Source organism: Erythrolamprus reginae, chromosome 2, assembly GCF_031021105.1.
Source record: "Erythrolamprus reginae isolate rEryReg1 chromosome 2, rEryReg1.hap1, whole genome shotgun sequence".
In the NCBI taxonomy this organism is placed as follows: Eukaryota; Metazoa; Chordata; class Lepidosauria; order Squamata; family Dipsadidae; genus Erythrolamprus; species Erythrolamprus reginae.
The window spans coordinates 154,349,884-154,375,729 of record NC_091951.1 but is presented as its reverse complement, the minus strand read 5'-3'; the positions used below and the strand labels follow the sequence as shown (position 1 = coordinate 154,375,729).

General features: G+C 40.2%; 1 protein-coding gene across 5 annotated transcripts in view; it reads right to left on the bottom strand.

Moving 5' to 3' along the window:
* The window catches only part of CACNA1G (calcium voltage-gated channel subunit alpha1 G), a 393,060-nt gene that overhangs the window by 267,827 nt on the left and 99,387 nt on the right, over positions 1 to 25,846 (bottom strand). The gene's annotated exons all lie outside the window — the stretch shown is intronic.

Here is a 25,846-nt window from a genome sequence, read left to right as displayed (position 1 = left end):
TTCTTTATTTTAAGTGCTTATATTTGGTCAATTTGAAAACTCCTTTCCCTTGGAAACTAGGTTGAATATTTCTGCACACAATGAAATGAAAATTGAAATAAAAAAAATAATGCTTATTGGTTTATTTTGTTCATAAAAGCCCGCCCGCCCTCTTTTTTCATGCCGGCTCAGGAATTCTGGGAGTTGAAATCCACATGTCCTGGAAGAGCCAACGTTCCCTACCCTTGCCCCTAACTCTAAGGCTGAACATGTTGAGCTAACTAGCAATTCAGCCATGAGGAAAGAAAGAATGTTTGCTCCATGTTAACAGAGAACCAGCTGCTTCAAATAACTTCCTTCTAGTCTGTAAGAAAGACCTTAATCTATAGTTATACCATGTTGGGTGCCTAGACAGTTTCTGCTAAGTTTGGGAGTTCTCATACTGGAAGTGTTACTTGGACTATGCTAAGAACTCCTCATCACCTCGAGGCTTGACTACTGTAATGCTCTCTACATGGGGCTACCTTTGAAGAGTGTTCGGAAACTTCAGATTGTGCAGAATGCAGCTGCGAGAGCAATCATGGGCTTCCCTAAATATGCCCATGTTACTCCAACAGTCCACAGTCTGCATTGGCTGCCGATCAGTTTCCGGTCACAATTCAAAGTGTTGGTTATGACCTATAAAGCCCTTCATGGCATCGGACCAGAATATCTCCGGGACCGCCTTCTGCCGCACGAATCCCACGACCGGTTAGGTCCCACAGAGTTGGCCTTCTCCGGGTCCCATTGACTAAACAATGTCATCTGGTGGGACCCAGGGGAAGAGCCTTCTCTGTGGTGGCTCCGACCCTCTGGAACCAGCTCCCCCCAGAGATCAGGATTGCCCCCACTCTCCTTGCCTTTCATAAATTTTTTAAAACCCACCTCTGCCGTCAGGCATGGGGGAATTGAAACATCTCCCCCTTGCCCATGTAGTTTTTGAGTATGATTCAATTGTGTGTTGTTTTTTTAATATATTGGGGTTTCTCTTTTTTGGGGACTTTTAATCTAAAACTGTAACCTAGATTTTTAAATATTAGATTTGTTACTATGTATTGTTCTTCACCATTGTTGTGAGCCGCCCCAAGTCTGTGGAGAGGGGCAGCATATAAATCCAATAAATCTAATCTAATCTAATCTAATCTTTGCAGGCCACTCCTTTCTTCCAGCTGAAGAAGCAGAAGCTGAGATCCTGGACATTGTCAAAACCAAAGTTGGTGAGTAGGTTTTGGCAGCTGTCCATGGTTGCCAATGTGACGTTATCAGGCTTGATGCTAGTCATGCATACAGCAAGACTGAAAGGCTGGGGATGAGGAGGCTAGGCCAAGGCTCTGTCACACTGTACCACAAAAGTCTCCCTCAAGACACCCCAGGCATTAGGCCTGTCACTTCTGTTGGCTCCACTGAAAGCAAACACTCCCCAAACTGAAGGCTTTTTCATGTTAAGCTCTGGAACCCAAGAGATATAGCCCTGAGGCTATAAAATGTCCCTGTTCCTGGTTTGTAGAATTATTTCTTCCTGTTTTCCTCCTGTTAAAAAAGACCATCATCAAACAGGAATAAACAATGATTTATATTCTGTAGCAAGACACAGTAAAGTTTGTACAGAGTCTTGATCAGGTTTGTTTCATCCTTTTCAGTGTGTGCTACACATTTAAAACATTCACTCACTTTTTTGATACATTCCTTCTGTCACCAATCTGGATTGCCCGACTTAATTTTATTAAAGTCTTTGCATCTTGTTGATGGCAAAAGTGGGAAAGCCAATGACTCCATTGATGAAGACCACCCAAACCACACAAAATGAAAGGAACTATACTTTTCAATACCACTTTCTCTCTGTTGTTCATTTGTCTGCCCCATATTGCTTTATGTGAGATGAATTTCCAGAAATGTCGTACTCTAAACTGGGAGCCAGAACTGTTGCTCTCAAAATGTGTAAATATTTCTTTCAAGTAAAATGAAAGCACTGAATATCAGCACCAGCACAGAGTTTAATAGCAGTCTATCTATAAAAACTAACTGGTTCTTTAGGCACCAACCTTCAAAACCTATCAGCCTCACAGCTTCTAGTTTTAAGCACTTATAAACATGCAAATAATTCCTCCAGGAGAGAAGTCTATGAAACCCCAATTTCTTATATCAGAACTCTGTATTTCAGGGAGTAACTGGAAGCTGAGCAAAAGTTTATTTGTGACACTTTGATGAGAACATTTGGTCCACGTATAGATGAACACTTTCGTAAACTTTAATTTTTGGCTTAGCATTTAACTTGTGTGTGGGCTACAACATAAGCAGCAGTAATAATGTTCATTTAGGGATTTGTTGTTTAGTGACTACCGTATCATTTTTCTCTTTGTAAACTTGGTAAATTTTCAGGGGTTGGATGCCATCACACAACTATGACTCAAAACAGAAAATCATCCTAAATCTTCTAAGATGATCACAAAATCAAACCAAATATATTTACTCTGGGTTATTATTCAGATGCAAGCATTTGAAGAACAGTTTGTTGCCACAGCTAAAGAATCCTGGGAAAGCATTGTGCAATACAATTGTTTTCAGCTTGAATTTCTAGAAATGAATAAAAGAAGACCGTTTTCCCTGATGACAGTCAGCAATGTATCTCAGCTGTCAACCTAAGTAACTGAGCATGGCCAGTCTAGCAAAGAGAAGGACCAGGGGTGACATGATAACAGCATTCCAATACTTGAGGGGCTGCCACACAGATCAGGGGGCCAGACTGTTTTCCAAAGCACCAAAAGGCCAGACAAGGGATAATGGATGGAAGCTGACCAAGGAGAGAATAAGGAGAAACGTTTTGAGAGTGAAAGCGATCAACCAGGGGAACAGCTTGCCTGCAGAGGTTGTGAGAGCTCCAACACATAGGATTTTGGAGATTGAACTGCCATTTGTCTAAAATGGTTTAGAGACTCTTGCTTGAATGGGGGTTAGACTAGAAGGTCCCTCCAAAGTCTAATAATAACCTAATCACAAAAAGTGATCCTTCCATGAAGGACTACAGTTGTGTTGAGCCTCCATGATCATGACTGCATTTTTCTAGGGCCTTTGCTATATTATAGGCCTGATTTTGCATAATGCAGTCTGAGTAGCATCACTGTGGATTTTCTTCATTTCCCAGGTCTGAATGTGATGCTTGGGCAAAATATTCCAGAAATAAATTATACAAAGGAATTTTTGTAGTTCATTGCCGCCCCCCCTCCAAAAAAAAAATATTTGTATGACGGTCAGTGTTCCCTCTAATTTTTTGGGGGGGTGGGCGGAAAAGTATAGTGTCTGAGCGGCAGTCCCTTCGGGACTGGGCGGCACTCTTTCCCTCTCACTCTTTCCCTCTCGGCTTCTGGGCAGGTTTGAAAAACTCTGAGTTGATTATGATTTTTAAGTGAGCCATTGCTCACTGCTCAGCTTAGAGGGAACTATGATGACGGTTGTAAGTTTTCTTACATAGTAGCTTTATGGGGTTGAATTAGGAAATTACACTACTATAAAGAGTAGTGATGGGCGAACTGAACCAGCACAATTCGGGTCCATACCGAATTTTGCGGTGTTCAGTATGCCGAACAGAAACCTGAATTTTTTCCAAAGTTCGGGCAAATTTCAGGGTCGTGTTCAGCATTTGGAGCTTTGACATCATGGATAGGTTGCTAAGGAGGCCAAGGTGATCACTTCCTGGATTCCATGGAATCCAGGAAGTGATCACCTTGGCGTCCTTAGCAACCTTCCGGTGACATCAAAGCTCTGCCCCCGGAATCTCTTCATGGGATTCCCAGTTCGGGTTCGGTTCGGGTTCGGCCAAATTTTGTGTAAAATTCGGCCGAACTTGCCGAACCCGAACACCATTGGGTTCGCCCATCACTAATAAAGAGAAATGGTTAGATATTCCTACAATCAATAAAAAAAGAATCTTTGTAGTTCAGGGATGAAATGAAGGGTCCTTGGTGATCTCTGAGCTTGGGTTTGTTTTGTTACTTTGGTTGACTAGCACTGGGTAGTCATTACCCATTCTCAAATCATTCACTGGGTAATGAAAAGCCTGCAAGAAAACAACCAAGTTCAGAGAGCACCGAGTGCTCTTCTTCTTCAGTGCCAAGCTGGAGTTTCTCTATGGAGGCTTGATTTGCCCATCAAGCATCCCATATGGGAGACACTCATATGCAGGAAATCTGGCTTGCAGGGGAATAGCCTGCACCCTGAAATCTCTCATTCTCTCTGTTCTTTAGAGGCAAACTACATGGCTCAGTGGACCTCTGACCTCATGTACCAAGACCTTAATTCACTTTCTCCTTCAGTCAACTAAGGAGCATGGGGAGCAATCTGGAGCAGTCCCTGGTGTTTTTAACAACAAATGAGTGAGGTGCAGAGGAATTACTGGAAGAAGGGAAGTCAACCTCCTATCAACTCCTCAACTCTACCAGAACCTCTGGCCATTTTTCCTTGTTGACATGTTGATTTGATGGCTGATCAAAAGCCAAAGGATATTTTCCTGCAGTTAATAGGAAACCAGGCAACAATGAGAACAAGGGGAAAGCCTTCTTATTTTCCAACCATATTATAGATTGCTAGTCTGCTTCCTCCGTGAAGAGTAGTGTTGTCCCTGTGTGTCAAAAGCAAATCTGCATATATTTACATGCTGATGAGGCCCCTGGCCCAGTTCCTAAGGAGCCAGCTGGAGCCAGGAGAAATTCTCAGTGTTTTACCATATATGACAGCTGTAGCAGCAAGGCTGCCTGAAGTTTGAAACAGGAGTTTAGAATACAGCCGTTCATCGTGGCTGGTTTGTATGGAACATTTTTGATGAGCAAGCAGGTGGAAAGGAAGGTGCGCAAAGCTTTGGGAGGGAAGAATCTCTCTTGGAATTCAAGCAATAGTTAGAGGTCCCTCAATTCCCTTCCCCTTTCTTCTCCCTAATTGCATAGTGGCAAAGACACCCCCCCCCTTTCTCTCTGTATAATCCATTTTCAATTACTAGATTCTCAGGCAAGTGCACATTTCCCCTTTCTTCTTGCATATTCTTTCCATTAATGATAAATAATAGTAGGTTGTAAGAAGCAGAGATGACTTTAAAATTACATAAAAGAGGGTGAGAGTAAAGTTGAAGGAAAGAATTGCAACAAATGCTTCCAGCCAAGCAATTAAAAAAAAAACACCCTACCTGGCAATACATAGACCTTCCTTCCATGGAGAGGTATTACCTATTTCACATTGTCCTTCATTGAAATTTCTCCATGAGGGCCATAGGCTAAGCTCAGATGACCAATTAAACTGTCTCACAAGCAATGCCATAATTTGCCAGCATAGCTCCATAAAACAGGTACGTAGAGTTATTTTACCTTTGGTGTTTTTCAATTTAAATGTCTTGAGGGTTATTGCTGTTTCATAAATATAACTCGCAGATAGCCTTACACTAAGGCAAGTCTGTTGGGATGACTCACTATTCAGTGACTGGGGAGATTGTGACCGAAGAAATATAGAAGCGATGGGAATGAGCCGCCCCGAGTTTACGGAGAGGGGCGGAATGCAAATCTAATAAATAATAATAATGTCTGCATGGAAGAAAGACTTGAATAATTTGAGTAACAACCAAATCTTCTCATGTTCTTTCACTAAAAAAAAAAGGCTGAATCTAAATTTATTTATTTATTTAATTATTTAGTCAAGTACATATTGGGGGTATGTAAAGATATAATAATATTCATATACATGATACTAGTAAAAAAAAATTTAAAAGAAACATTAGGACAGGGGATGGAAGGCACACTGATGCACTTATTGTGAGCCGCTCTGAGTCCACGGAGAGGGGTGGCATACAAATCTAATAAATAATAATAATAATAATAATAATAATAATAGTAGTAGTAGTAGTAGTAGTAGTAGTTGTTGTTGTTATTATTATTATTATTATACATCACGCAGTCCTAGGTGCTTGGGAAGTGCCCGACTGGTGATGAAATACGAAATCCAGCATAGTGATCTCGTTTGTAATTATTATTATTATTATTATTATTATTATTATTATTATTATTATTATTATTATTATTACTACTACTATTATTATTATTATTATTATTATTATTATTATTATTATTATTATTATTATGTGGTATGTGTGGTCTCTGTAGGTGGTATCATCAGGTCCTTGCCAAGAAAATTGCAAATATGGTTCAGGCAGTTGCCAGGAGTGGAAAAACTGACCTGAAGGCATGTATGTGTTTGTGTGTGTAAGCACACACACAGGAGCACAGGCACATACATTTACAGAGCATGCACAGAGCCAGGCTCAAACATGCGTGCACACATACTGAGTATTATTCAGTCTCTCTTTGTCAATCATATTATAACAACTAACAAGGTCCAACCAATATTTTTTCAGCAGGATGACTTATATAATAAACTCACTACCCTATGTGCCTAAATGTATAGTCATGGAGATCCAATTTCTAATTTCAGATTAAATATCGTGTGACAACAGCCCGTCAGCATAGACAATTTTTCATGGGTTAACACAGCGTATCCCAATCCAGTAGTTTTGACTGCGTTGCCACATCAGTTTCTCCAAATTCATCTCAGCTTGGCCAATGTTCTTAGAATTGGGCACATCAACAGAGAGAGAACCTGATGGCTCTAGAAAGACAGAGTCTATTCAATTTCTTGATTTCTCTACCATAGACTAGGGTGTCTTTCTTTAGGCAAATTAAAAACAACTAATTTCAATATTATCTGGATTAGGTTTAAAATAAGATAGTAAGAAGAACCTCATTCAAAACCAGTATTACCCATTACATCACACTGGTCCATAAGAAGCTTTAGATGGCATTTCCATATAATTAATGGGGGAGGGGATCTTTCAGTCAATTCTGTTCTCACTGTATGAATCTTATAATGCAGCTGTAAGAAAATATAAAGAAAGTATTTCTCATCTCATCTTTCCATAGCAATAGCATTTAGACTTATATACCGCTTCACAGTGCTTTACAGCCCTCTCTTCAGAGTCTTCAGAGAGGGGCGGCATACAAATCTAATAAACTAATCTAATAAACTATAACTCTCTAAGCTATTTATAGAGAGTTAGCATATAGTGCCCCCAACAATCTGGGTCCTCATTTTACCAACCTTGGAAGGACGGAAGGCTGAGTCAACTTTGAGCCTGGTGAGATTTGATCTGCCAAACTGCTGGCAGCCTGTGATCAGCAGAAGTAGCTTGCACTACTGCACTCTAACCACTACACCACCGAGGCTCTATACCTACTACTCTTATTTTGATAGCAATTTGTCAGCTATGTATCAACAGAGCCACAGAATTTCTATTGTTGCTGCTGCTATTTAAAATTCTACCTACCGTGTTTCCCCGAAAGTAAGGCAGTGTCTTACTTTCTTTTTATCCCCAAAAGCCCCACTATGTCTTACTTTCGGGGTATGTCTTATATTGGAAAAAAATTGTCGAATTTTTTGTTTTAACCATAAAATTAACATTTAGACGGGGTGACGTATGGAGGGGGGGCGGCGCGGAAGTGGGCAGGAGGCGGTGCTCATTAAGATCAGAGGGAAGTGGCAGATGCGGTGACGTATGGAGAGGGGGACGGTGCGGACGTGGGCAGGAGGCGGCGCGCAGCTAGATGAGAGGGAGGCGGCAATAACCCCGTGTTTCCCCGAAAGTAAGACATATGTCTTACTTTCGGGGTACGGCTTATATTAGCCGACCCCCCTGAAACCCCCGATACGTCTTACAATCGGGGGTGTCTTACTATCGGGGAAACAGGGTAGCTGTCATAGACCCAACAAAAAGGCTTGAGAGAAAGAAACAAAAAGCATAGCTCTGGCTGATTTTCTCTTGCTCCATCCCCAAAACAGCGTATCTCCCCCTTTTTAAGTAAAAGAAAACATTTTTTTTGTGGAAAAAGAGTAATTCCAAGATGGAAAGCAATATATGTTAATGAACAAACGATGGAAGTCTCTCCATTCCTCTTGCTTTTTATTCTTCTACTCTCTTATTTTTTTCTCCCTGCCAAATGAAACTTCCAGTTCTTTCTACTACTAATGGGATTTTGGAGATACACAAAATGCTGATGGATACTACTTTTTACTTGACATTATTTGAGCTGAGCAGCTGACAAAGGAGAATACTTCAATTAGCCCGGGCACAACCAGTCTTTATTGAATTTTTCAGCTGCTGCCACGGTTTCAGCAGTAAACACAAAGTAAGACATATGGAAGGAATGAAAGCGGAAGTTCAAGCAAGATTAAGAGGTCTAAGGCCGACCAATTATGTGAGAAGTACCAATAACCGATCTGAGCATTCAGGCCTTGCAATGTCCAGTGCATTGACAAATGGAGGAGTTCCTTGTAAGTGGGAAAATAGCCACTCCTCCCTGAATCCAATTTCAGTTTTCTTCCAGCAGTAGAGAACGTTAATGTTTCTTTTATGTTTTTATCATTGTTGATATGAGCCACCATAGATAAGGCAGCTTTATAAGTCTCATAAATAAGCCAGCTGACAAACAAACAATTTAGACCAGGGCTCTCCAACCTTGACAACCTTAAGACTTGTGGACTTCAACTGCCAGAGTTCCTGATATGAGCAATAACCGGGATCATGTGTAGTATGTTTGGTTTTGACTCAACAAACAAGATAGTATTCATGGTTAATTAAGTGGGGTGGAGTGGAGTGGAGTGGAGTGAAATGGAATGGAATGGAAGGGAAGGGAAGGGAAGGGAAGGGAAGGGAAGGGAAGAGAAGAGAAGAGAAGAGAAGAGAATTCTTTATTGTCCAAGTGTGATTGCACACACAAGGAATTTGTCTTGGTGCATATGCTCTCAGTGTACAGAAAAGAAAAAGATACATTTGTCAAGAATCATGAGGTACATCACTTAATGATTCTCATAGGGGGTCAAATAAGCAATGAGGATACAATATTAATAAAAATCTTAGGCTACAAGCAACAAGTTACAGTCCTAAGTGGGAGGGAAAAGATGATAGGAATGATGAGAAAAAACTAGTAGAAATAGAAGTGCAGACTTAGTAAAAAGTTTGACAGTGTTGAGGAAATTATTTGTTGAGTAGAGTGATGGCGCTCGGGAAAAAACTGTTCTTGTGTCTAGTTGTCTTGGTGTGCAGTGCTCTGTAGCAACGTTTTGAGGGTAGGAGTTGAAACTATTTGTGTCCAGGATGTGAGGGGTCAGTAAATATTTTCACCGCCCTCTTTTTGACTCGTGCAGTATACAGGTCCTCGATGGAAGGCAGGTTGGCAGCAATTGTTTTTGCTGCAGTTCTGATTATCCTCTGAAGTCTGTGTCAGTCTTGTTGGGTTGCAGAACCAAACCAGACAGTTATAGAGGTGCAGATGACAGTCTCAATGATTCCTCTGTAGAACTGTATCAGCAGTTCCTTGGGCAGTTTGAGCTTTCTGTATGTGAATAACTGTTATTCTATGTGAATAACAATAGCACTTAGACTTATATATCATTTCCCAGTGCTTTACAGCCCTCTCTAAGCGGTTTATAGAATTAGCCTATTGCCCCCGACAATCTGGGTGCTCATTTTACCAATGTTGGAAGGGTGGAAGGCTGAGTCAACCTTCAGCTGCTAAGAATCAAACTGCTAAATTGCTAGCAGCCAGCAGTCAGCAAAATTAGCCTGCAGTACTTCATTCTGACCACCGCGCCACCATAGCTCAGTTTCTAAACCAAGGATGTCTTTTATTGAAAGAATTGATGAACAAAGCTTACTGGGACATAAAGTAGAATGAAAGACAAAATGTTTCCTGTCCTATCACTCTAGCGCAGTATTTTTCAACCAGTGTGCCATGGCACACTAGTGTGCCATGAGACATGGTCAGGTGTGCCGTGGGGAAACTAAACATGGGTCCCCAAACTACGGCCTGCATGCCGGATATGGCCCACGGAGGCCATTTATCTGGCCCGCTGCCAACTGCCTTCATCCAAACATAAACCTTCCCCTCACAATCCCTCCAGCTATTAGCGACAGGAAGAATGGAAGCACAGGGAACGCTCACTCACCAATCACCTTCTAGGATTCATCCTGACCACCATAGTTCCCTCTAAGCTGAGCAGTGAGCAATCGCTCACTTAAAAATCATCATCAACTCAGAGTTTTCCAAACCTGCCCAGAAGCCGAGAGGGAAAGAGTGAGAGGGAAGGAGAGAGAGAGGAAGAGAGAGAAACAGATAGAAAAAAAGAGAGGAAGGAAAAGAGAAAGAAAAAGAATGGGAGTAAGGAAGAGAGAAAGAAAATCAAAATCTAGTTTGAAACTAGCTCAACTATTTAAGTGGCATTTTGATATTGATAGAGTTGCCCTATTATGAGCTCACTGTTATAGACACACAGTACAGTATTTTATTCTGAAATTCTCTGAGGCAAAACAAGGTGGGTTTTTTATTTGTTTGTTTGTTTGTTTATTTATTTATTATTTCTGTGCCGCCCAGTCCCAAAGGGACTGCCGCTCAGACACTATACTTTTCCGCCCCCCCAAAAAAAATTAGAGGGAACACTGCCAACCACTAGCAATAAACCAATAGTAGTCCGCCTCTCATCCACACCCAGGAATGGTCATTGTGTGGCAGTTAAGTAGTTGAAGCTGCTACTCCTCCCCATGGTCCCGATTTCTAATCCTGGTCAGGACTGGAGGTAAATGTTGCCACCACTAGATGAAGCCTCAGCCTCAGCTGGTTATGTCTATCCTGATGGTGTATATAGATTATAATTAACTATAATTATTATTAACTATATGTGTAATATGTACTGTGTTAGAGTATCATTTTGTGTCATTTTGGTTGGTGGTGTGCCCCAGGATTTTGTAAATGTAAAAAATGTGCCGCGGCTCAAAAAAGGTTAAAAATCACTGCTTCTAGCACAAAGCTGAAGGTCCATAGAATATTAGTAAAATACAAACAGAATAGATCAAAGTAACACATGGCAGGAATGCTTACACATTGTAAAACAAAATCAAGATGTAGCATAGGCTGTCAAAATCCAATATATAGCACAATGTAGCATCAAAGCATGAAAGGGCATTTGTCCATTGAACTGCTACAAAGATGAAACATTCTTAAGATTCTTACTCCAATCCATTTTCTTTTTTTGGAGCAAATTCAGTTAATTTTGCAACTAAACAAAATTAACCAAATTTTAACCATGTTCTTCTTTATTCTGCTACTAAACAAAATTAGCCAAGTTTTACTCGATGGAGAAAAGTTATTTTCCAACTTCAAGCAGGCCTCTGTTGAACTATCCAAATTTACATGCATCATATAATCATCATATAATCACCCAGCACAGCTTTCAAAATAGCAAGTATTTACTGAATCCTTGATTTTTTTCTTCTAGACAAATAGATTTGCCTAGTGGAACAATTACAAACAAAGTGGAGAAAACGATACTACTAATTATTTTTCTCATTGTTTCCTCATGGCTGCAGAAGTTTCTTAGGGACTGTAAGTAACTGTCAGATAAACACTGGGGCAACAGACTGGAAAAAAATTCTCTCTCCTCCCATTAATTTTGCTCACAACATCTTGTATTCCTATGTAGACTACCAATTAAGAGTTCTCTACCCAGTATATATTTTTTAAAAAAAGTCTTTTAAAGATTTTACATATCCATCAAAACACAAAATGCAAATATATATATTGCTTAAGTCTTTGGGATAATTGACTTATCGCAGAAGAACTTGTCAATTTAATAAGTTCCATTTCAAATACTCTGCCCTGGGATTCTTACGGATACAGGTAGCCAAAGATGGGGCCCCACGGATGGCAGTATTTGTCTGTTGGAATGTTTTCCCCAGACTGAGTTCAATCCCTTTTCGTGCTTAGATGAACAACTGGTTATTTTTTTTAAAAAAAAAATTCAAGCTTCTTAGTTTCCATTAGAAACTATTTTAAAATATCCCTGACCTTGTAATTGGTTGGTTGCAGCCTGAAAAGGACATTGAAACCATTCTGGGGGCAAAGAACACACAATGACAAGCAACAGGGAAGCAGAAATATCAGGCTGGAATTCTAACAGCCTCCAGTTGCAAGGCCACTACATCCTGGAAGTTTGGGAATGGTACCATGTAAAAACTAGAACCATGAATAGAATGGTGGTGCTTAAGCTTCCTTTCATCCCATCCATTTCAGAAATAGACACCCTTGATACCAACGACAGCTGAGTTTTCAAGGCTAGTCTTTGCAAGAGAAGGAAAGTCTTAAAGGCTTTTAAGCACTTATTCAAGCCAAGTCCCATCTTCCTTGCATGGAAATAGCCCAGTGTTCCTTTTTTTGGTTCTTGAATAGGGGACTCTACAGGCCAAAATGATTCCTGATGTACAGTTTTAATCAAAAGGACTGTGGGATTTCTATCACGGGTCTAGTGGCCAACTTTGTATGTCCAATTCACCACAATTGGCTATGAGACAAGAGTTACACTAATATCAAAAAAGTGGTGGAATAGAATCAGCGGTGGGTTTCTCCCGGTTTAGACTGGTTCATTGAACCGGTAGTAACCCACTAGTGATGTCATGATGATGTCATGGAACTAGTTCTGTTGGTGCCGGTCTGTGGGCACTGCCATCTTTTTTTTTAATTTTAATTTTTTAGATTTTGGGGGGGGTGGAATTTTTCCCAATTTTTTTTCTTCTGCACGTGCACAGAAGCAGCGTTTCTGGCACTGTGCATGCGGTCGCCATCTTGCTTTGGCTTTTTTGGGGGGTGGGTCAGTGGGTTAAAATTGATCTATTTATTTATTTATTGAAATCCCCCCCTTTTTTTTCCTTGTGCACTTGCACATAAGCCGCATTTCTGGCGCTGTGCATGCGGTCGTAATCTTGTTTCTGACTTTTTGGGGGGAATTTTTTTGGATTTTTTGCCACTGCGCATGAGGTGCACTCATGCGGTATGGGAAGAAGTGAACCAGCAGTGAGGCAAGTTAGACCCCCACCCCTGAAAAGAATCATTAATGAAAGGATGCAAAAGGAGGGGCAGAATGAAATGTAAATGACAAAAAATAAAATATTGTTTTATTTATTTTGAATAATTAAATTGAATTGTTATATTGTCCTGTGGCGAATTGGCCATAGCAAGTCGGCTTCAGCAAGTTGGCTGTGGCACATTGTCCATCCTATAACAATGTTAAGACTTTTTTCTTGGGATGCTACAGAGTTCCAAGCATATCTACCTTCCTTCCTTCCTCTCTTCCTCATTAAATATTGTTTTCTGCATAAAGCACAGGGGAGCCGTTTGAATATATCGGTATTGTACCTCTGTTATTACAATTACTCTGACTGAAAGAGCTGACCTGAGTTTGTTTGGAGAGCAACAACACTATTTTTTCACTAGCATTGCATTTCAGTCAACAAAATGATGATTAAGGGCAGTTCTCTTTCATCCCATTCCAGTAGGAATTACTGTGTGACAGAGAAGTCTTGTTCATAAAAAATCATCCTGTTCCGTACTTTAGTATTACATTTTGTTCCATTATTTTAGTATTATATCCAGATTTGTTCCATGTAAAATAATGTCACATGAAATGAACTTGGATGGGACTCCAAACAGGTTCCTATATATGGTTCCGTCCTCCTCCTTCAAACTGGGGAGAGAATGTCAGAGGAACAAAATGTCATGTTAAACTGAGGTATGCTCCCTTACCCATCTAAAACAATCCCCCAAAAGAATCAACACACATACATACACACACACAAAATGGGGAGCTGGTTTTCAATGGCCTACCTCCAATTCAAGAAAAGCTTCAATTCCTACTACTCCTTTAGACTTACGTTTTGCAAAATTTGGTTTGCTGTGATATTTAATTAATAATTAATAATAATTTATTAGATTTGTATGCCGCCCCTCTCCGAAGACTCGGGGCGGCTCACAACAACGATAAAAACAATATTATAATATAACAAATCTAATATTAAAAAACTAAAAGCCTTATCATAATTAAAAACCAAACAGCACATACATACCAAACATAAATTATAATAAGCCTGGGGGAAAGATGCCTCAAATCCCCCATGCCTGGCGGTATAGTTGGGTCTTAAGTAGTTTATGGAAGACAAGGAGGGTGGGAGCAGTTCTAATCTCCGGGGGGGGGAGTTGATTCCAGAGGGCCAGGGCCACCACAGAGAAGGCTCTTCCCCTGGGGCCCGCCAGACGACATTGTTTAGTCGATGGGACCCGGAGAAGGCCAACTCTGTGGGACCTTATCGGCCGCTGGGATTCGTGCAGTAGCAAGTGGTTCTGGAGGGAAAATATCAAAATAGGGAAAACAGAAGCATGCAATCTAATCCCCGCAGAGGTAATCTGTACACTTTTGTGGTCTCTACCAAATAGACTTTTCTAGGTCCAAACATAGCCATCCTACAATAATAGAGCTTGTATCAAAAATTCAATTTCCAGGTTGCAGGTTGAAAAAAACAAATCCTGAAGCACCTGTCTGAGATATTCTGTGAAAACAATGCTGTATATCTAGAGACGCCTTTAGTTTGCAATAAATCCTTTTGTTGAGATATCTATGGGACAAAGGGATGCCCTATACACTCCTCTCTCCATCTCTCTCTCTCTCGCTGTTTCCCAGCTGCATACTTACAAAGCTTTGCTCATAAAATTAAATTGATTTTATTCCTCCCCATACACAGTCCAAACAGAGGCATAAAACAGGTATGACTCTTCAGTATAAAGAACGAACTGTTTAATCTTTGGATATTTATATTTATATTAATATTGATTGTTTCCTGATTGCTTATTTGTATTCTTTGACAATCATTAAGTGTTTTATCTCATGATTCTTGACAAATGAATCTTTTTTTTATGTACACTGAGAGCATAGGCACCAATGACAAATTTCTTGTGTGTCCAGTCACACCTGGCCAATAAAGAATTCTATTCTATTCTATTCTATTCTATTCTATTCTATTCTATTCTATTCCATTCCATTCCACTCCACTCTACTCTATTCTTACGTCGGGAATAAATCCCATTTAACACAAGGTAGCACCAACTGTTGAGCAAACATGAAGAACAACAGGAATTGGCTTACAGGCACATGATCCATATTTAAATTAGATGAAACAAGGGAGGGGGGAGTCAGAAAGTCTCCTTGAACAATTAGAGGTATAGGGTACTTACAATGAATGAAGCATTTCTGGATAAATGATAGCTCTTTTATCAAGCAAAATATATTAACTTCTGTAAGCAAATAAAATGCTCTCCCTCACTGTGCAGTTCCCCCCTAATTCCCTCCAGCACAGCTGCAGGCCTATCAAGTTTTACGTAATTCATCTAAAAGAGAACACTTTGTGAGCAATCTTTTCTTCCAAAGCACACCAGCAAACACCAATTCAAGGAGGGAAGGGGGAGAGTTGTGGAGAAACCCAATTCAAAACTTCAAAATGGCAACATGGGAGCAAACACCTTTTGAAGCATTGGAGTGAATCATCCCCGGCTTGCTTAGCTTAGCACTTAGCAATATTTGAATGGAGAATGCAATTAATATCTTAGGAACAATGAATAAACAAAGAGCGTTACTGAATGCAACTGAATCAGGAGCGGTGCAGCCAACAGAGTCTCCTTTCTAAAGTCCATTGGCCAATAGATCAATCTTTGAGAAGAGTTTGATGTACAAAATATTTTTGCATTCTACCGATATGGTAAATCTATCTTGGTTTTTGGCATGATATGAGCAATCAATAAACCATTATATGCTATGTATTTGTTGGTTTGAGCTCCAAACTTGGCCATTTGGTTGCAAATGTTCCATCAATATTCAAGGAGGCAGAATGATTTTGACCTCCATGTGGGTGTCAAAAGGAAGCCATGAGAAGGCAAAATGAAGTCCCCCATTCCTCCAACTCTCCAAATCCTCCTCTGTGGGCAGATGTGATGTCTCCTCAAATGGTGATGAAACGTTAGCAACCTATTTCCCTACTACTCCTTCCTCCGCCTCCTATTTTCCTTGCACAACAATTCCATGAGGTGCATTGGACTGAGAGAGAATGACCAACTGATGTTCTTGCCTAAGGCGGGACTAGAGGTCACAGTTTCCTGGGATAGAAGACACGAAGACAATGGCCTTCACATAATGAAAACACAGGGGTCTCTTTTCTACTTCATCCTTGTCTCTGTGCTTTTTTCTGCATCGCTATTAGTACACAATAAAACCTGAAAGCTATAATGACTGCCAGATTCCACGCTGTCGAAAGAAAGAACAAATTAGAGAATTGGTATTAGTCCCTGGATTTATTACCAATAGTGGGTCCAGAAGCTTCCTAGATGTGGCTGACTGCAACCAAGAGATCCAGAGAAGAAAGGGCTGCCTGACCTTGTCCGTCCCTCTATGGCACTACCAGTCATTGCCTACTGTTACCTCATCATTGTTTTGTTAATTGTAGGAGATGACTAGGCTGAACCTGAAGAAGAAGTGAACACCATGAGACCCTTCGTGCCCGCAAGAGATCTAAATCCAGCCCACCTTGAATTCCTCTGATTCTTAAGGACCGCCAATTTGCTTGGGATGTTAGTAGTGCAGATTCTTGTGCAGAGTTTAAGATTACAATAAATCTTTGAACTGCCCCGATCTCCTGGTTTCCCTGATGCTTGATATTATTAATGCAACACTCCCAGTCTGCTATTTGGCCAATTTGGACCTCCACCTCATCATCACCCTCCTGCTGAGTAGTTTTGAAACCAGGATGATATACGGCAGTGATTTTCAACCTTTTTTGAGCCATGGCACATTTTTTACACTTACAAAATCCTGGGGCACACCACCAACCAAAATGACACAAAATGACACCCTAAGACACTCTCCTCTCTTTTTCCACCCCTGTCTCCTCCCCACCCTTGTGTGTGTGTGTGTATACACACACTCTTGAACCAATTCCAAAAACAGGTGAGGGCTGGGTTTTTTCTCTTATTCTTTGGGTGCTTTTTATCATATGCTTTAAATCAAGAGTCACTTCTCTCTCTCTTTTGTTTCTCTCTCTTTCCTCTCATTCTCTGTCTCAATCATTTTCTCATTTCTCTTTTTTCCTCCCCTTTTTGCTCATTTCTCTCTCTCTCTCTCTCTCTCTCTCCCTTCCTTTCCTTTTCTCTTTCTCTCTCTCTCTTGCTTTCTTTCTCTCACACTCTTGCTTTCTCTCTTTCTCTCTTTTTCTTTCTCTCTCTCTTTCTTTCTCACTCTCATTCTCACTCTCTCTCTCTCAGCAAAAAGTTGTGAGACCGGAACCTGAGCTTGCTTGTTCGCGGCACACCTGACCATGTCTCGCGGCACACTAGTGTGCCACGGCACACTGGTTGAAAAATACTGATATATGGCATGATTGGGTACCCGCTGACAGCTGCCCGCTTCTACTGCATCCAGGGGAACTCATCTTTGAGGCAAAAATGCTGGGGGGGGGGGTGAGGAATCTGAAACTACAGCTACTGCTTTGCCGGGGGGTGGGGTGCTGGTGGATGTCCACAGTGAATTTCCCCCATGAATTCAAGCACATTTTCAAACTCTTACCGGGACACCGCACCAGGTAGCATAACCTGAAACCCATTACTGCCCTGAGTGGCTGAGAACCACAATAATTCAAGACCGAATGCAGCTGAAGGATGCTGGGCTAGAGAAGGCTGGGGTTTTTTTTTATATAATGCATTTTTCTTTTCTTTTCTTTTCTTAATAACCAGGTGAAAGAATACAATTTTTTTGCATGAAATGCTGGCTTGCCCTTTATTTCTGACACATCTTTCTTATATCTAAAGCAGAAGTGCCTTTCCGACCAATGCATCTCCCTCAGGGTTTGAAATTATCTGTGGCGTTGGTTTTAAGGGCTTTTAGTAAAAACCTCCATATAATGTACTTTAAAAAAAATAGGGTTTGACATGCTCCCCTATAATCCAGGAGGGAAATTCCTGGGGGAAATTCCTTGGTTTATTCTACATAATGTACGAGGTTGCCCAGAAGATAAGACACCATTCCCACCCCCTTAAGGCTACAGTAATGGTAGGAATGCAAACCTTTAGATAGACATTATTTGAATTGTCAGGATCTTCAGACAGATAGTGTAGCTGCAGCAGTGTTTCGAAATGGCATCTGTAAGTGATGTATGTTACAAGCAGTGTGTCGTCATTGAATTTCTCACTGCAGAGAAAGAAACTTGGGAACATTCACAAGTGTTTGTGTACAGCTTCTGGAGAATCTGCATGGATCTGAATGTATTCCATTCGTGGAAGAGATTTTGAGGATGACGAAGAGGCTTTGTGACCAGAACAAGGAGTGGTGCCGACAGAGCATACACACCCTTGTGTCTTGCTGGAGGAAGGTCACAGAACAAGACAGAGATTACGTGCAAAAATAGGGAGTGTAGAAGAAGCATCATTCTTTCTTGTGTGTAAATTTCATTGTGTTCAATAAATAAATGTTGAAGAAAAAAAATGTGGTGCATTACTTTTTGGGCAACCCTCGTAGATAATGTCTTTTGGATCTGTTTGCAGCTTTCCAATGCCTTTTATAGTTCCTTGGAATATAGACAATGATGTGCACCGAACAAGAGTTATCTGAGCCCATCTTTCCTGCTCTTTGAACATCTTTACTTGAGTTTGGTCTTTTGGTTTCTTTGATCAGACTGTTTGAATGAAATGTTAAGTGGAACAGATGGCCCTGGTTCTTCCTGATGCCTGCTTGGCCAACCACTGTTATTCGCCTGCTGGTTTCTCACAGCCAAAACCCATCCTTTATTCTTTCCCATAGCATCTGCCACAAAGAGATATGTGCATATGAGGCACATGGGCTGTGTCAAGGTTTTCAGCACTTTCCTCCACAATGGATCGGCTGATGGAAACGTCACATATCGTTCCCAGTAGCTGCCAGAGTCCAAAACACCATGGGGACCTTGGACTCAATTGCATAAAAGGGGATGATAATTCATCCTTCCTATGCTGACAGCTCCACAAAACTCATTTAACGCAGCTTAACAGAGAAACACTTCCCTTGACAATTTAAAATTGTCAACAGCTCAAAATTCCACAAGATAGGCTTTGCCAGTAATTTACAGAGAAGGGTTTTTTTCCCCTCCCTGTTCTTTCTGGAAAAATAAAAAAAGGTTACAGGAATATCCAAATTCCACAGAATTTGACAGTTGAAAATCAGCCCTGAATTAATTATGGGGAATCAAGACAACAGAATATGTTTAAGATAAATTTCCAGCGACAATGTCACTCTGTGGGAATCCTTTCATCCAGCAGAAAAGCTATGCTGGAAGAAGATAACAACCTTACCAATTCCTTTTCTCAGAAATTCTCTGTATAGCGTCCCCTTTCTGAATCTGCTCCACTGGGCTGTTTTTACTTCAACAAAAGAACAGAGTTGGAAGGGACCTTGGAGGTCTTCTAGTCCAACCCCTTGCTCTGGCAGGAAATCCTATTTGATATCAGACAAATAGTTATCCAATCTCTTCTTAAAAACCTCCAGTATTGGAGCATTCACAACTTCTGGAGGAAAGTCGTTCCACTGATTAACTATTCTAAATGTCAGGAAATTTATCCTTATTTCTAGATTGCTTCTCCTCCAGATTAGTTTCCATCCATTACTGCTTATTCTGTCTTCAGGTACTTTGGAGAATAGGTTGACCCTCATCTTCTTTGTGGCAACCTCTTAGATATTGGAACACTGCTACCATATCACCTCTAGTCCTTCTTTTCATTAAACTAGCCATACCCAAGTCCAGCCACCGTTCTTCATATATTTGGAGTTGTGAGTTATCCCAGATCAGTGAGACTGGTAAGCAGAAGCCACAATGGGGGAAAATGAACTTTCCACTTCTGAACTTTCCATTTTTACCAGTAAGAATCTTTACATTGGAACTCCTCTGACAAAAGGTTTTATTTTATTTTTTTCAGTAGAATAAAAGTTGGGTGTAAACCATGGGGTACTTTCTTGGGGTGAAATTTGGAAAAAATATTGAACTACTGAAGGCTAAAACCATTTCATATTAGTCAACTTCTCCTTTTACTCTTCTCTACCTTTATGTTACAAAAAGCCACAAAAAATAAGATCAAAATAATAACCAGGAGAAACATCATGAAGTTGTGTCTTTGGAATCTAGGAACACTAGATCTAATTCACAAGTGGGTGAGATCACAACCTTAGACTTATTTTTAGGACTCTTTTAACATTTCGTTACAGATTCTTAAGTAAATGTATATATAATGGATCTTACGTATGTCTGGCAGTAGCTTCCAAATGTATTTGTGGACTGTAAGACAGGATATATGTGCTTTTCTATACATTCTACGTTTATAGAGGAATTGCTTAAGTAACTGATGAGAAATAAATTGAGTAACTTATTTCTATGAAGACATATCTTTAAGACAATCTTAAACTGCGAAGTGGATGCTCCTTCATAAAATGTTCCTTCATTTAAAACTCTCTTTAAAAATTCTGGGAGTGGAGAAATTTAACTTTCTAGCTTTTGAAAACTAGTAAGGTGCTGTAAATATAAATCAGGAGTGCTGCAGCTTTGGTGATATTGGGATACTAATCCAGATGGCCAGGAGCAGAGATGGAGTGATTCATTCCACTATCACCACTTCATTGCACTTCTGCCATGCGTTCTACGTGGGTTTACCTTTGAAGACCACTTGGAAATCCTGTTGGTCCAAACTGTACTGGCCTGCATTAATCACCATGAAATATTATACTGATCTTGAAGGTACTGAATTGGTTACCAATAGGCTTCTGAATACAATTCAAAGTGCTAGTGTTGATTAATAAAACCCTATGTGGCTCGATGCCCACTCCAGCATAAGCCATACAAAGAGATCTTTCCAGGAGAATCTACTTGCGATATCCCAGAAAGTCTTGCTTTTCCACTATGGTTACTATTTTCTGGGACAGCTCCCTTTAGAAATGAAATTCCCAGACCTTTTCCGGATACCTTGCTAGAAGTTTTGAAATACTAAGTTTTTCTCAAAGGCCTTTGGGAAATTATTGTGGTCATCATTACTTGGGCACCTATGTTTTCTAGTATTAGGTATGGTCACCATTGCTATGGCAGAGTAGTGTGCTTTAAATATTATATTGTAGACATTTCTTCTTATCTTTTTGAATGTTGTAGCCCTTCATTAATTTAGAATTGATGACAAAATTCATTGGCTGGCTGGCTGGCTGGCTGGCTGGCTGGCTGGCTGGCTGGCTGGCTGGCTGGATGGATGGATGGATGGATGGATGGATGGATGGATGGATGGAGTGATCAATGGATGGATGGGTCAATCAATCAATTGATCAACTAATCAATCCAGAATTCACTATAGATGCTTAATAACAATTCTTGCTCTCCAGTCAAAAAACAATTTTTTATGCCATCTGAAGGTAATTTCTGTTGGGTCTTTCACAGGTAACTCTACAACCAAAGAGCTACTGTTTAGAGACAGATTTAAATTACCCTACTTTTATATGGAAGCAATTTATCCACAGCAGCTTAACTTGGAAATAGGTGATAATTTTATGGCAGTACACTGTCAAGAATCTTCTGTACTGAGGACAATCACTTACATTTCAGAATGTTGAACTTTTTTGGTCTAAGGAGATTCTCAACCAACTAGATCATGGTGGTCCCAAAGGTGCTTTTGCAAAGGCAACTGATTTTCTTATTCTCCCCCCCCCTTTGAAAATACTGTATGAAGTTTCGAGAAAGAAAAAGAAAGAAAGTCTATAAGCCCTTTGGAAAAGCATCTTTGAAACCTTGATGTTATTTGGGTTTTTGTTTGCACAAGAATCTTTAAGAAGTAGCTATACAATCAGAAATAGTGGGAAGTTATCTGGCGAAAGGCAACTAATATTAACCAATTTACCATATACCAAGCATATACTAAGTAAGACATAGACTCACCTCAACCATGCCAATCTTTCAAATGGTAATACTTCTGGGTATTGACAATCCTCCCTTGCTATTAACCATCTTATATTATCTAAAAGGCAATGCCAAATGTTAATGTTTTGGCAATTAAAGACAATGAGCAATAAAGATACCCAGCCGCCTAAAATCAGCTTGGTGCCAGGGGTGAAATTCAGCAGGTCCTGATAGGTTCTGGAGAACTGGTAGCATAAATTTTGAGTAGTTCTCTACTCCCCACATTGGCAAAAAGAATCCAAACCTCATATATAAACTGAATAAACAAATTCTCGCAGCCAACCCACACTCAGTAACCCACTGCAACAATATCGCCAAAAAGGCTTCTAGAGTTGTTAACCTGATCCTACATAGCTTCTGCTCCCGCAATCTCACTCTACTCACAAGAGCCTACAAAACTTTTGCCAGACCCATCCTTGAATACAGCTCATCTGTCTGGAACCCATACCACATCTCAGACATCAACACCCTTGAAAACGTCCAAAGATATTTCACCAGAAGAGCCCTTCACTCCTCCACTCCAAACAGAATACCTTACGAAAATAGACTAACAATCCTGGGCCTAGAAAGCTTAGAACTACTGCGCCTAAAACATGATTTAAGTATTGCCCACAAGATCATATGCTGCAACGTCCTACTGGTCAATTACTACTTCAGCTTCAACAGCAACAACACAAGAACACGCAAAAGATTCAAACTTAATATTAACCGCTCCAAACTTGACTGTAAAAAATATGACTTTAACAATCGAGTTGTCGAAGCGTGGAACTCATTACCGGACTCAATAGTGTCAACCCCTAACCCCAAACATTTTTCCCTTAGACTATCCACGATTGACCTCTCCAGGTTCCTAAGAGGTCAGTAAGGGGCGTACATAAGTGCACTAGTGTGCCTTTCGTCCCCTGTCCAATTGTCTTTCCTTTATTTCATATATCATATATATTTTCTTCCTTTCATATATCTTCTCTATTTTTACATATTATCTTTATATATATTACTTCATGTCTATTCTCTTCCATATGTATTGTGCATTGGACAAATGAATAAATAAATAAAAATAAATAAATAGTTCAGAGAACTGGAAAATGCCACCTCTGGCTGGCCTCAGAGTGGGATAGGAATGGAAATTTTGTAGTATCCTTCCCCTGCAAAGTCCACCAAACCACGCCCACAGAACCGGCAGGGAAAATTTTTGAATTTCAGCCCTGCTCAATCAAAAGCACCAGAACCCATGGAAACATTTTGATCATAGGTGGGAAAAGGCTAGCAAGAAAAGGCTAACAAGAAGCAACTCCATGCTTGACGTCCCTCTGATTCTTCACTGGCAAATAAGCCTGGTTTAAATTTTAAAAATCCAAATAAATTATATTGTACATATGTTGTACCTCCAAAATTAATGCTGCAGAATTCTGAAGAGGGAAAGATGGGAATTTTTTTTTGCTAAGTTCTGCCATCCAACAACACAAGTTGGTTTATGAGACCTGGCAATAATGCTCTAGTTTTGGCCAACCTTCACATTCATATTGTTTTAAGTACATTCATCACTCCCCAATAAAGCCCCTATTTATAAAGAACTGAGGCTATTAGGACATATTTGTGGCTTCTCATTTACGAGGGCCACCTTATAAACCTCTCCTGTACAATGAATGTCTATAAAAGAAGCGAAGAGTCTTACGCAAACTGTCCAAAACAGCCAGTCATAAAATCTTTATAACATTCCAAGGCCATGTATTGTTGGGATATTTCACATCACTGGCTGGTTTATTTTCCTTCCTCGCTCCTATTTTTAGTCACCTCCCGCATTTTCTTCATTATTTCACCATGTGAATTATTAAAGAAACAATAAAGCTCAGGGGGGTGGACAGAGCTCCAGTGCTATCTACAAAGTGTGGGGTAAACTTAAATAACACTTCGTGGAACATGGAAGTTTACAAGACAGATTGCATGATTATACACAACACCACCAGCAGCTGTGAGGATGATGCAATCTGAGAATCCATCGGTTTCTCCCTCGGCAGTTTTTAGTAAAGTCCTGAGACCTGATCTGTGCTTGGCAGAGACGTGGCAGAGGGTAGACCAAAGAGTGCTCCAACAGATTTCAAGAAGAGGACACATTTAAACTTGTTCCCTGATTTTGGACTTCAGGATTTCAGACAGAGAATTCCCTTCCCCACCCCATCTTATATTCCACAGAAGGGGAAAGTAGGTGGCAGAGCAGAAAAACAATATATGAGCCATCAACGCAAAGAGAATGGAGTGAGGAACATTCCCCAAATCCATTTCAAATATTCTTTTTGGCCTGCAATTTTTTTTTTAATAAGATGACCTCGCATGTCCCATAGACAGCACTCATTCACCATTGTAGAGCGGATCAGATGTTAACTAGGAAGCAATACAGAAATCATGCCAGTATCTTAATTGCTATGCATGAATTTTCTCATTCAGGAAAACAAGCACATAAAGCAATTGCAAATTCTCAGTGCTTTTACACAGTGTTCTGAGGGGTCCATGGTATTCTCTGAGGTTGTTTGGTCGGAGAATAGTTGCAGCTCAGGGTTGAAATGAGTGGTCCTTGATGTTCTCGCAGATGTTTCATTATCCAAACTAGATAATATCATCATATGCTCAAAACATCTGCAAGAACACCAAGGATCACTCATTTAAACTCCGAGCTACAACTATTCTACTTTATTGATTTCAAAGTGTTCTATTAGTGCCTGGAGGGCAAAGGCAAACGAGTGTGTGTTGGGAGGGAGGGAAGAGGGATCCTAAAGCTACTAAATATAAGATGCCCTCTCCTTGATATGATAATAATAATAATAATAATAATAATAATAATAATAATAATAATTTATTAGATTTGTATGCCGCCCCTCTCTGAAGACTCGGAGAGACTTCCTCCATGGCTTAGGTTTTGCCCATGAAAGCTCCCCAAGAAGTCCCTGCCCATAGTTCAACCCAACTGCAGCCAAAGGTCAAATATTGTCTACTATCACAATCCAGTGTGTTGCACATTGCATGGATGCACTTGAAATTCCAAGTTGTGCTCAAAGGGAAGAGACGCAAGTCAGCCATGAAATTACTACAGGCAAAGAGAAATGGCAAAACGGAAGAAATATTCACAAAGTCAAATGCCTATCATTTCTTTTATATGTTTTCCTGCCTCCTTGTGTGTGCATGGCTCAGGGCATCTAACCATCTGATAATAAAAATCAACATTACATTACAAAACGCCAGGAGGCTATCAGCCACAATCTACATCATCTGAAACTTCAAGGAAATAGAATGTATTAAACAGGATGCACTTGAGGCTATGATAGTATGAATGATAGTCATTACACCAGAATCTAAAAGTCAGAGTTGCAGTCTTCTGAACTGGTAGTCCTTTGAAAAAAAAATCTGACACGGTAATTACACCACCACTCCTCCTTTGAAGCGCTGCTTAGCTACCCTGGACTACCCAAGACAAAACATTTTCCTGGATCCATTTTAAGTGATTACAATAACATTTATAATGTACAAATCTTAGGGGAAAATCCTTATGTATCTTTAAAAAAAATCCTTATGTATTCAATGATGCCCAATTGTGTGGCAGCATCTAGCTGAATCTCAAAAGCTAAGCAGGACTGGTCTGATTAGTGCTTGAATGAAAAACCACCATGAGACACCAGTTATAGTCTAGATTGGAAAGGTTTTTTTAAAAAACCTGCTAGAAGAAGGAAAGGTTCAAGTGATACATTCTTATTTATAAGCAAAGCAAATAGAAAGCCTTGATAGATGCCCATGAGGAATCAAGTACACATTATAAAGCAGACTTGAACCTACACAACCTTATATCCAACAATTGTACTTTGGGATCATGGCTTTGATTTTGCCTGCCTAGTTCACTTCTAAACCATGACAATGAGCAATTGGATG